This window comes from Psammomys obesus, unplaced genomic scaffold (genome assembly GCF_907164565.1).
Source record: "Psammomys obesus unplaced genomic scaffold, mPsaObe1.curated_primary_1811, whole genome shotgun sequence".
NCBI classification, from domain to species: domain Eukaryota; kingdom Metazoa; phylum Chordata; class Mammalia; order Rodentia; family Muridae; genus Psammomys; species Psammomys obesus.
The window spans coordinates 21601741-21615083 of NW_026596117.1; the positions used below are offsets into that span (position 1 = coordinate 21601741).

General features: G+C 47.2%; 1 protein-coding gene across 4 annotated transcripts in view; it reads left to right on the top strand.

The window, feature by feature from the left end:
• Svil (supervillin) overlaps positions 1-13343 on the top strand; it is a 141002-nt gene that overhangs the window by 35990 nt on the left and 91669 nt on the right. The gene's annotated exons all lie outside the window — the stretch shown is intronic.

Here is a 13343-nt window from a genome sequence, read left to right on the forward strand (position 1 = left end):
AGCCCTGAGTTTGATTCCCAGCACCACAAAACAATTTTCCTACGATATGTGACAGGTCAAGTGTAGTGGGTGTCTGTTGCTGCCCAGTGCTTGGCAGACAGCAAGTACTTGATAAACATTTGTGGAATAAAGAAATTAATGAATGGGATATGTGTGAACGAGCTGAAAGTGTAAATGCTGTTTGATTTTTTTTTTTTTTACGACTACTGAAGCCCCCACTGAAAATCTACTTTGCAACACTCCTGATTCATTCAAACCTCTCCAGAAGGAAAGAGATGGAATGTGTTTGTTGCAGGCAGTTCCATTCTTACACTGCAGATGACAAGCTGTTAACAAATCGGGTAATTAAACATAGAGGGTGTTGATAATGAAGCCGAAGTCAATCTGTCACTGAATCAATCTGTGTGGGGGTGGAAATGGACTGGCTGCCGCACCACGGAGTTTGAAGCGCGAGCTGGGAAAGTTAGGAGATTTAAACAGGTGGCAAACGTTCAGGTTCACAAACGGGGTGACGGATGTCGAGAAGATTGTTGGTTTAATTCCTGGCAAAACAGGCCAGGTGTGCTCAGTCTCTATGCAGGTGTCACCGCTTTCCAAAACGGCCACTGTTGCATCTGCTTCTTGATATGCTGTCATTTACGCTACAAGCTTCCATAGTGTGCTGTCTGGCTGCAGGCCTGCCTGGAACCTGCCATGCCTTGTTAACCCCCGCCTCGATGTCCTCCTCTGTAAGATGCGAATGATAATGACAGATGAGACGTCAGCTTGCTGTGGGGGGGTCAGGTGTACCAGTGTCTGGGAACACAGTACCTGCCCTTGAGGCAGGCACGTGGAATGATGAAAAGTCTCCATTTAGGCTAGCATGGAGCGAGAGGTGTCTGGAGATAGCAGGGAGGCCATGTGGTTGTTCAGGTCTTCAACCAAGATGGTGGTAGCAGGTTGCAACAGGAAGGGGCAGAGAAGGCTGAGGGAGGAGGTGCCTATCCTGAGGGAGGGGCTGAATACAGAGATGTGTAGCAACTAGAGAGACAAGAGGCAGGCAGACCCACACAGTGACACAGGCCAGGAACGAGGGAATCGGTGGGGAAATGGATTAACTAGTACACCCCTGAATATTAAGAATTCAGGCAAACTGAACCTGGGTTCAGTTCTCAGCACCTCCGTGATGGCTCACCACCATCTGCAACTCTAGTTTCAGGAGTTTTGACACCCTCTTCCGACCTCTACAGGTACCAAACGGGCAAGTGGCGGACGTAATACATGCATTCAAAATACTCATGCGCGTAAAACATAAGTAATCTACAGAAGAATGAAAAAGAAACGAGGCAAGGAGAGGAACCGACTTGTTTGCTCTTCAGCAGTCCAGCCTGATAGTGGCAGGTGCAGGGCAGCAGGGCAGTAGTAGCCAGTCTGCCTCCATTGCCATGATGCCCCTCTTGTCTCAGAGGAGGGGGCCTTTCTGACCCAGCTGACGTCAGGTGGGAAGCCACGTGTGACAGGAGAGAGAGTGAGGAGAGAAGCCTCAGGTGCAAGGAGGCAGATGGAAATCCACTGCTCAGAGCGGTGGCCACAGCTGTCACGGAGCCGCCACCGCCGCCGCCTTTGTAAAAGGCCCCATTCAGCAGAACTCTCCAGCAGACATGTTTCACAGTGTGCTTAACCACCTAACAAAGTGCTGTATTTTAGATAGGATCTCACAGTAGGTAGCATGCTTTTCCTGAGAGTTGGCTCCCGTCTCCCCTTCTACCCCAGATTCCTGGACCTGCTGCTAGCTGTGGCAGGGTGTGCCCAGGTTGTCACAGTGCAGGTGAGCAGGGCCTCTGAGCATCTTTGGAGGTAGAGCAGGAACTTGACCCTATGGAAAGCTGTGGCCACCCGCCACAGTCGATTCCAAGGCTTCTGGGTGTAAAGGCTCTTTTGTGCTGTAGTGACAAGTAGGTCATATACTGTAAACAAGCTTGGCGTGAGGAACTTAAATTAAAACCCACTGGACACTCCCAAGGAATACAAAAGAAGGGGCTGGGGAGATGGTTCAGCCGGCGAGGTAAGGGCTTGAGTGTAGACCCCCAGTGTGAACGAGGGATGGGCACAGGAGTCCGCAGCCCTGGTGCTGGATGTGCGGTGGGCGCATCCCCATAGCTCGGTGGCTCAGCCAGTCTCTCGTCAGTCAGCTCTGGAGTGAGACACTCTGTCTCCAAAGCTAACCTGGAGATCAGCTGAGGAAGGCTTCCAGCATTAGCCTCTGGCCTCCATGTGTGTGCCTATGCATACACACACACACACACACACACACACACACACACACACACACACACAGATACCATATATGGTATGCTAGGTTAAAAAATCAGTAGACTACAAAAAGATCTAAGGACCATGTTATACTGCAGAAAAATTCAAGATAACAAAAGAAAAAATTATGTTTCTCAATTTATTAAATTGAACATGTCACGATTAAATGTCAGTCATTAAAAACTAGCAAAAGTCGACCCTAATGTTCATTTGGTTAGATAAACAGGAGCTTTTATAAGTGTCTTAGTTAGGGTTTTATTGCTGTGGGGAGACACCATGACGTCACATGGCAACTCTTATAAGGAAAGCGTTTAATTGGTGCTGGCTCGCAGTTGCACAGGTTTAGTCCATTATCATCATGACAGGACGCATGGCAATGTGCGGGCAGACATGGTGCTGGAGAAGGAGCTGAGAGTTCTACATCTGGATCCACAGGCAGCAGGAAGAAAGAGTGAACCACTGGGCCTGGCTTGAGCATCTAAAACCTCAAAGTCCACACTTCCAGTGACACACTTCCTCCAACAAGGCCATGCCTACTCCAATAAGGCCACACCTCCTAAGTGACTGAGCCTATGGACACCATTTTCATTCAGACCACCACAAGAAGTTACCCATGGAATGTATGGGAACAGCATGGTACTGGTTATAGGGGCAGTGGGGCAGATTAGAGAGGCCCAGTAATTGGTAGGCCAACCGTAACTGGAGGAAATAAAAGCCAAAACATACTGGACACTCCCAAAGAATACAATAGAATTCTGCACACCAGAATACATTTCTGATAGGTCAAATACATGAAGGGCCAAATGTTAGAAGAAAGGAAGATTCACGTTTGTGTGAACAAGCCGAGTACAGAAGACGTTTTTGAGGTCTCTGGGTATGCTGGATAGGTTTATGTCAACTTGACAGGAACTAAAGTCGTTCGTGAGGAGGGAACCACAACTGAGAAAATAACCTCCGTAAGATCAGGCTGTGGGTAAGCCTGCAGGGCATCTTCTTAAGTGGTGATTTATGAGGGAGGACCCAACCCATCGTGGGTGAAACCACACCAGGACTGGTGCTCCTGGGTTCTAGCAGAAAGCAGGCTGAATAAGCCACGGAAAGCGAGCCAGTAAGCAGCACCTCACTACAGCCTCTGTATCAGCTCCTGCTTCCAGGTTCCTACCCTGTTTGAGTTCCTACCCTGACTTCCTTTGATAATGAACAGTGATGTGGAGGTGTAAGCCTTTCCCTCCCCAGTTTGCTTTTGGTCATGTTTTTGTTTTTTTTTTGTTTGTTTTTTTTTTTTTTTTTTTTTTTTTTTTATCACAGCAATAGTAACCCTAACCAAGAGAAATTGGTGTCAGGATAGTGGGGTACTTCTATGACCTGCCTGACCATATTGTCTTGGGGAGGACTGTGGAAGCACTCTGGAACTTTGGGCTGGAGAAGTTGAGAGCTCAGTGAGCTGTTCTGTAGGAGCTTGGAAGATGAGAATGTTGAGAGCAGTGCAGACAATGGAGGCCTGGCTTGTGAGGTTCCAGAGGGAAGCAGAGACTCTACTGGGCCATTGTGTGGAGAATTTGTGGTGTCTGGTCAGCTGGAGCTGATGAACTGGCTGTGATTAACAAGAGACTGCAGCCATTAAAATCAAACCTTTGTTTTACCGGAACAATGTATGCTTTGATGATGAACATCAGTGTGGAAGTATAGGCCACATAAACCCTTGTCTCCCTACCTTGCTTTTTGGTTATGCTGTTTCATCATAGCAATAGTAGCCCTAGCTAAAACGCTGGAGAAAACCAAATGTCAGTCAAGTTTAGATAACAACAGTATTTTAAATTTTGTGTCCATAGCTCTAGAAGGAAATGTCAGCAATCTTTAAAGTTGTTTGGAAGGACAGCAGGCTGACGACATGCTGTCTTAGATTTGTCTCAAAAGCCAGGGAGGCGGACAGTAAGAATGAATCAGTGACTGTGGGGAGTTGGGTATATAGGGGTTCATTGTAGTGGTGTTTGACTTTGTATAGACTTACTTTTGTTCAAAATTAAAACAACTAGGTACCATGATTCAACAGGGAAAATTCCTCATAGCTATGGATTTGGCAGAACTTTCCATCTGGTTTCAAATGCAAAAGCCATAAAAAGTAGCTAAAAGTATGATTTTAAAGTGCTTTTTCCATCAAAGAGAGAAATAATTAGATTGTTTGCAACTCTTGTCACAGATCATTGATAGGCAAGTATACTAACTCAAAAATGCCTGAAGTAGGCATAGGATCTGGATGGACGGAGCACAGCAAGGAGAAATGACCTTCAAATGTGCTGAGACATGAGCAGACTCTCAGCTCCACATGTGAGGGAAAACGCCGGGTGCCTGGGCTGCCTCAGACCAGCGAGCCTCTAGCCTTTGATCAGATACTTGGATTGGGGAGGCTGTGGGAAACTTCAGCTGATGGGAATGCAAGATGGCACGATGCTTGTGGAAGCACAGCTTGGCAGTTTCCGTTCAGGATTCTTTCAGATGCCATTATAGTTGGAGTCACGCACTGCAGCCCCTTGAGAAGTCACAGGAGGTTCAGAACCTTCATCCCCCCTTGAAGGAGGTGAGCTAGCTAGAATGGTCTGCATCCCTGGGAAGGGAGGAAGCCTCCTGTTTACCTGTTCTGGAAGGCCTCCCAGGCACATCTCTGAGGACACCTTGCACTCCACTACTTGTGTGTGAAAAGGAAAACGAGTGTCTTAATTAAATTGTACGAAGAAACTATGTGAAAACATGGAGGAAACTCGTATGAGCAAGAGAGTGAGCGAGGACTGCAGTTCGTCCGTGAGAACCTTCAGGTTCACAGAGGTATCTGTGCAGGTTGGGCCCTGGCTTTATGTGACATACATTAGTGGTTCATTTTTATATAAGGCTGAATAAAATTCCAAAAATAACAGTTAGGCCATTTGAAAACATATGGGTAGGTACTGGTGAAATGTTTGCCTCAATGTGCGTTTTGTGCATAGCGTGCCTGCCAGCCCAGGATGGCCCCTTCAATTAAGCCAGAGATTGTGACTGCTGAGGGAGAAAGCTCCACATTCCATCATCTCCTTCCTGGTCCCTCCAGCCACTCTATTCAATATGAGCACCAAGCATGCTTTCACCGACTGGGGAAAAAATCAGATGAACTGTCTGCCCATAAATTATATCATGGCTCTTAGAAGTGTTTTGTAGCCTGGAGCCAGCACTGTTTCACTGTCTGAGGCCCAAGTTCCAGCAGCTGCATGCTGAATGCTTTTCCATTTGTGTTTAAAATGTGTATTAACGCCTCCTCCTAGAGTTCTTACTTCACACCCTGTCCCAACCCCAAACTCTCATTTGGAAACAAAGAGTTTTAGTCTTTTAAGAAACAAGGTTGGGAACTTCTCATCTGCCCTCTTTCCCTTCTTTATAAGGAGGAAATCATCGGACACACTTGAACTTGCAGTTGATGGCTCTTGTAAGGCACAGAGGGGGGAGGGCAGAGTTTGCCTAGCCAGCCCACTTGAGTACTGCTCCATTTGGAGGTTCCATTTGGAGGCTAAGAAGTCCTGCAGGACGCTCTCAATAGAAGTGAAAAGGGTTTTAATTATTGCATTTCTCCATGTGTGTGGTGTGTATCTGTGCTGAGGATTTACATGCAAGCCCCATGCCTGTACACAGGCACTTCACCCACGGAGCCACTTCCCCATTCTTTAACATTAATGCCTTGTCTTATTGTGGTCTGCATCTTGCATATTTACTGTTAGTATTTTGGAACACAACCTGCTTCTGGGTTGCCCAGCAACCTATGACGTCATCATATGTCATCAGCCAGGTAGTCACACCTGGAAGATGTGGTTACCGTGCCCCCTTAAAAGAGCCAATCCGACACGTGGTCACTCTTTTACTCACTTTCTCTCTCTTACTTTCCCCCTCTCTCTCTCTTTCTGGGGCACCCCCCCTTCCCTTTCCCTTTCCCCCTCTCTTCCCCCACCATGTCCTGCTACCCACATCCTCCATATCCCTGGTGGTGAGTGTTTCACTCACCAGTGCTTTGTGGATGAGCTCAGTGCTGTGGTGTCTGTGTTGGGGAGCTCAGCTGCCTGGCATGCTGGAGATCAGGTCCCAGTGCAGAGAACACATAAAGAAACATCCAGAAATGTCCCCCTTGTTAAGTTATTGCAAAATAATCTAAGCTCTATCAGATGGCATTTAGGGTTGTTAAGACATTGGTCTGTACATTGGTAAGGCTGAACAGACAGCAATAGGATGTAATGACCAGGGTGCCAGGGTTTGAAAGAGCTATCAACAGACATCCCAAATGCGATCTCTAAGTTTTGATAACCTAAATTTATAATGAAACCAACAAACAGTGGACTAGCAGAAGGGAAAACTGGCAAACATCAAGTGTGTATGGATCCTGATTTATTAGAAAGGCTGTGTGTGTGTGTGTGTGTGTGTGTGTGTGTGTGTGTGTGTGTGTGCCCACGAAGTGCAGCAGGAAAGAGAAGGGACAGGAAGAAGGTGATGGGTACAGAGCCGCCATTGACCAAAGCCAGCAGCTAAGCTCAGCACTGTTACAGTTCTGAATGTTTCCAGTACAAACTGGCCTGACACAGCTGGAGCTCTTCTAAACCTGAGCTTGGACTCACATCTGGCCTAGGACTCCATGCTTTCTATCAACTGGCTGCTGTGGTGTGTGTATGTGTGTGCATGTGCATGCTTTGTTGAGTTTTCTCCCTGCTATATTGCTGAGGATGGAACCCAGGGCCTAATGCTCCACCCTGAACTATGCTCCAATCAGGATATCCATTTTGTTAAGTATCACCTACATCGTGTCGGGAATTGACTGCTTCCATCAGAGTGGGCTGTCACAGGTTCCATCGTGCAATGGGCCAGTGGCAAGAACAACCCTGTATTCTACACCCCAAGCATAAGGCTCCCCTGAATCAAGGGCCCAAGAAGATAGAGTAAGAGAAGGGATGGCTAGGGTGGCGCCGTCCTGAGCCCGGAGCTCCTGTCTGCAGCAGCAATGCTTTCATCTGTTGTATTTTTCCTTTTAGCTCCATTTTGGGCTTGGTAAACTTGACGTGTCTGTTGGTTAAGATGAGACAGCCTGGTGTGTGGCGATTTGGAAAATGCTGTGCACAGATGAGCTGTGGCGGGTAGGAAAAGTATTCCCCCTGCCTTTGTGGGAGAACATGTTTTTGCTGCTATTGTTAGCTGTTTTTCTTGGGTGACAAAATGGCTACAATTGTTGTAACATGTTTCTGAGAAACAGAGGATGAAAACCGCAACAAAAACTTGAGCCTTTCGAGTTAGCACATGAGTTAGCACATGAGCTGCGTGCATCCTCGATGGGGAGGAGTGGGGCCAGGAAAGCTGACTGTAAAGAGAGAGCGCACATGGACCAGGAGGCACCTGGGCAGATGAACTGGCCTTCTGCCAAGCCTGAACATCTGAGTTCCATCCTCAGGGCCCACAAGGTGGAAGAAAAAGCAACTCCTGCAGGTTTCCCTCAGGACTGACACACGTTCACAGAAAGAAATAAAATAAAACTGAAAAGGCAGCCCTCAGGAGGCCCGTGTCAGTAGTTTGGGTCGGAGGGAATCTCTAGCCATGCACCGCTCACCACCTTCTGTAAGAAGCAGCAGGAACTTTGCTTCTCGCCTGAGGTAGGATCGGTGGTGGCCACTCAAATTCTAACTGATGAGCTCTGGGGAACTGGTTTCCTTCTTCTGCATGGAGGACCGCAGGTTTGGAAACAAAAGACACTGAAGAGCAAACAGGGAAGAGCACACAGAAGACACTGCCAGGTCCCCTAACCTGGTGTCCTGAGGCCCTGGGTTCCAGCCCCAGTGCCACAGGGGAAAACCACACTGAGAGCTTGGCCTGTGCTCCAGACTGTTTTCTTTGAGTTCCAGGGAAGGTCACAGCAGGCGGGGGAGGTGGGTGTTGTGTGGGTGTGTGCAGAGGACCTGCCCTCGCTGTCTTTGTCTGACTTGCTCAGGCGAGTTTCTGCAGAGATGAAGAGCTGCTGTGACAGAAAACCCTTTTTCTTTGCCAAATCACGATCAAGTGTCTCTGACTCTAAACAAGATGACCCAAAGCCCCTCCTCCATTAAGAATCCATGAAGTGGCTGCTGGAAAACAGTGGTGAGAGGTTGTTGTGTGCTGAGAAAGATGCCAGAGGCAGCTGTGCCTAACACTGTTTCTGTTCAACTTTGGCTCCTGAGTACATGAGCTTGTGTTCCAAATTTATCACCAGAAGAATGCAATCTTTTCTCTTTCTCTCACACTCCTTTTTTTATTGATGTGGATGAGTATATTTTATTATGTGTATGTGCACATGCCTGTGGGTGCCCACAGAGACCAGGAGGGGGAGCCAGATCTCTGGATCTTGAGTTACAGACATCTGTGAGCTGCTATGCAATATGGGTGCTAGGATCTGAACCCAGGTCCTCTGCAAGAGCAGCAAGTGCTCCTAGTCACGAATCTATCACTCCAGTCTAGCACCTCCATGGCTGCCATTGCCAAGGTTTGAGACTAGCAGTTTAAACTAAAGTCAAGCAGGCTGTTCACACAGCTGGTTGCTTTGTTGACCCCATCTACATTTCCAGGTTCGCCCACCCAGAACTAATGATTGTCACTTTTTTAGAACATGGGAGCACCCTGTCCTGTGTTCCCACTTCCCTACAGAACCCAGCACAGCAGAGACAGGTCTTGAAGGCTTGCTTGCCTTTGCATTTGGGCCCCTTCTGTCTATGGATTTGCCCCCAGGGGCTCACAGATCATCTGCAGCTGTCAGGGACTCACAGCCCTTTCTCAGTCCCACCCCCTTGGCTCAAAATTAACTCGTTTATCCTTTGTGTTTTCTGCAGCTCTCAACAGTCCCCTGGAGTTGTTTTATTCCCAGCTTTTTATACTATAACAAAGTATATCTGATGCAAAATTCACCATCTTATCTTAAACACGTGAAACGTGTAATTCAGAGGTATTAAATTCATTTGTAAAGTGCTGCCGTCACCACCACCACCTCTGGGACCCTCTTCATCTTGAAAAGCCAAAACTCTTGTTGCATCTACTACATAATAGAGCCTCAGCTACCCTGCTCCACCTGTGTACATCTCCATCTCAACTTTAGTTCTTCCCAGGCCTCTAGTGTGAGGATGTCTTTGTCTTTCTGTCTGGCTTGTTAGACCTGGCATGACATTGTCAGTTTTCATGTACGTTGTGACATACATTGGAAATGGCCTCATTTAAAAAAAAAAAGTGTGTATGGTGACAGGCGATGATGACACACACACTTAATCCCAGCACCCAGGATGCACTTTATCCATCTCCTCAACCTGCCATCTTTCTCTTTTTGAAGGCCGAATCCTATTTCTTCGAATGCATACACTTTGACACTTTGTTTACTCTTTCTTTGTTGAATGCTTGGGTTGCTCCCTACTATGCATGATGAATACAGCTGGAACAGGGCTGCTCTGGTGCCTCCACACACACTGCTTCCTTCCTGTCACCAGCCCTGTGTTTCAACCTGCTGGAGGTCCCATTGTTTCAATCTTGAATTGAAGCCCGTGACATTGAGGGAATCAATGAAGCCATGCTGACTGAGCACATTATAAATTATGAAATGTTTTCTGGTGTCCATTTTTGTAACGTGGATGTGAAGTGGGCAATTGAAAGAAAGCACATGGTGCGTTAAATATGCGGGCTGCAGCTGTGTCTTAACTGATATCTACCTGGCAAGAATCCTGTAGAAGGCACAGGCTGAGAGTTTTGATTTCCATCAAGAGAAGCTGGATTCATAGGGGTGGTGCAGGCAGGCGTTGGGGACCTCTGGCTGGGAATCCAGGAGGTGCACATGGCACCTCTAGTTGGCATCCCCCTTTCTCCCACATCTTCCTGGCAATATAACAGCAGTATAACATGCGGCTTCCCCAGAATTGGTGCACACAGGGAAAAGAATCCTAGGAAGCCGAGGTGCCGATAGCTGCACTCTGCAGGGGCCACCAGGCATGGGAGGGTCCTCACCGAGAAAGAGCATCCATGGAAGAGGTCAGGCACATGGCCTGTCTGCTCTCACGTGTGGTGCCTGCTAGCACGCACACAGTCTGCATCGCCACATGACCGCAGCCACCAAAAGGTTCACGGTACAGAAGAGGGGGTCTGGGGCCTGAATCCTGAGGTTTTCCTCTGTGCACAGAGGATCCTGGGAGTGAAGAGCATAGTCGAGGGCATACTATGTCCCAGGCTCTCTGAGCGCTGTGACACCCACCTCAGCTAAAAACAGAGGAAGGGCTGAATGGTGAGTGTGGCCTGCAGGCAGAGTCCCCACAAGTGCTCACGAATCTGCTGTCACTCTGGAGTGATGAACCGAAGACACAGCATGATGGCAGAGAGCTGTAAGGTGGCAGAAGTACCGTGTGTGACCCTCAGTGGGCTGGAAAGAGCAACAGAACCCGTGCAGTGTGCATTTTCACCCGAGAAGTTGAAAAACATCCCACAAAGTTTTTTTTTTGGATTTGATTTTGCATTTGTCATTGATCTCTCTCCACTGGGGAGCTGGGCAGGGAGTTGAGGGGAACAGACAGCTATTGCCTGTGTGTTCATGCCTTTCTGTCTCACTTACTGTCACTGCTGTTGCAGTCTGGGGCTGACATCCGGCAGCTATCTTGCATGAGCAGCCCCTCCGCACCTTACTGTCCTGCAGGACTCCTCCACAGCAGAGCCGAGCTGGTCTTGAGAGTACCTGGGTGGTGTCAGTTCTACCTTTAGCAGCCTTTTCTTAAATAATGCAAAAATGTTAATTTAATTTAATATATAACTAAAGAATTGTTTTCACGCATGTTCTCTAACTGTGTAAATATCAACATGGCTACTGTCAGAACATGGTAGGTCCACTACTGAGATTAGGGCTGTGGCCTTTGCAACACCAACATCTGGATCACCAAGATCACCAACAGCTGGATCACCAAGTTTGGCCTGAACTTTACCTCCGAGTAAAACCGTTAAACAGCAGTAAGTTAGAGCCTAAGAGTTCCTTTCCCTTGAGTTCTGAAAGTGAGTGGGATTTGAATCTGTCTCCACCATCTCTCTTTTCCATCCTAAAAGCTAAGTGTTGTGTCGGAGGATGTGAACAAAGCCTTATGTTTAGATGGATAATTTGAACTGCGTTGAGACACAGCACGTAATAATTGCACAAAATTTGCCTGACAGTCAACTATCTTTTTGTCTTTCCTCTCAAAAGACTTTGCCTAGCAAAGTTCCCTGCTGTGTTTAGCATAGCTGCAGGTGCTGACCATTATTCTTACAATTGCGAAGGGTCACAGATTAGGACTTGTAGAATGCTTTCTCTTTCCTCCATGGCCATGAGGTTCTTTGCTGTGGCCCCTTGTTGAAGGCCTGTTACGGGTCTCCACTGTCGGCCAGAGGGTCTTAGCAACAAGGTGCGATGGTGTTTTGAACAGAGTTGTCGATTTACACATATTCAGCATTCGGGAGTTTGTTTGTTTTTGTCTGTTTGTTTCTTTGACATGGTCTGATATGTAGCTCTCACTGGTGCTGGTTTGGAACGTTGCCTGTGTAGACCTGTCTGGCCTCGAACTCACAGAGAGCCACATGCTCCTGCCTTCCGGGGGCTGGGATTAAAGACCTGCGCCACCATGCTTGGCCATAGTCAGTTTTGATGCGATATCTAATTCCCTGGCCTCTTGTCAGGGAATAGAAGTGACTTTATTTTATTTGAAAATAGGTACTATGTTGACAAATAGAATGTGCATATTTCAAAAAGCACTTAAAAACTGCAGTGTTTTTAACGTGCAGTGAATGTACACGTAGGTTCTAGGTTCTATATCAAGGGCCACAATCCCAGCCTGCTGCACCCCCTCCAGCCCTCAGAATGGGTGTCAGCAATCCGCAGAGCCCATGGGTGCACACTGTCACCACCAGAGCCTGCTGGAGGCTGCCACGTGACCTCATCCAGGGCCCTCTCCGCTATAACAGCTGAAGTGTCTCCACCAGGAGGACTCACACATTCAGGACCACTGTCATCCCATCCTGCTTTTAAAACCCCAAATGCCAAGGTTCTGGGCAAGGAGACAGAGTCAGGGCCCTGCAGTTTGGGTGTCACGGGATCTACTCTGTCAGACGTGAGGCTCCGGGCACGGTGTTCACACAGTTGTAATGTTGACATACAAAACCTTTATTACCGTATGTCCGTTTTTATGGTGAGACCTATTAACTTTTTTTTATGAGACTGCTTCACTTTTATAACTGTAAATGTTTCAGTTTATAATGGACAGTTAAACACGACAATGCCCGTTTACTTGGCGAGAAAACCCCTTGGTTAGGATTGCAGTTGGATCCCCCAGCACACAAGACGCTGGAGGAGGATGTGGTGGGAAACCGTGGAAGGGCTGGGTGTTCGATGGTTCTCATAGGCAAAATCCACTGCCCAGGACGTGAACACGCGGCCCACGGGGTTGCAGCATATTAGACATTTGATTTGGGAGCCTATTACTGTGTCACAGCCCAGGACATATAAGAGAGTGCGCTGGGAATGTTTGTTGAATAAGTAACTGAGCAAAATTTCTAACTTTTAACTTTGTACATATCTTGGAGACATGCAAACGGTTTCAAACAAAAATATCTTCCCCTCCAGATTTGTTAATGATTTGTCAACCTTTGGCAAATGGAAATAAAATAAAATAAAATAAAATAAATAAAATAAAATAATAAAAGCACCAATTTCTTCCCACCACTAGGGGTCAGCATAGTGCAGCGAGGGGAATGGTTTTGTTTTTTAAGGACTTCTTTACAAAGGCAAAGCCACTACTTTTAGCGGATTGTCTTAGCTAGGTCTAAGGGGACTGAGTTACTTAGCACTGTAGAAGGAATCTTACATTTTAAACTTAGCACAGGGTAAGCATGTGTCTCAGTTAAAAATACATCCATGAAAATAGCCTGATAATGTGTTTAAAAATAACGTCTTATAAATAGAGAGCAAACAATGAGTTGGCCTGCGTGTGTGTGTGTGTGTGTGTGTGTGTGTGTGTGTGTGTGTGTGTGTG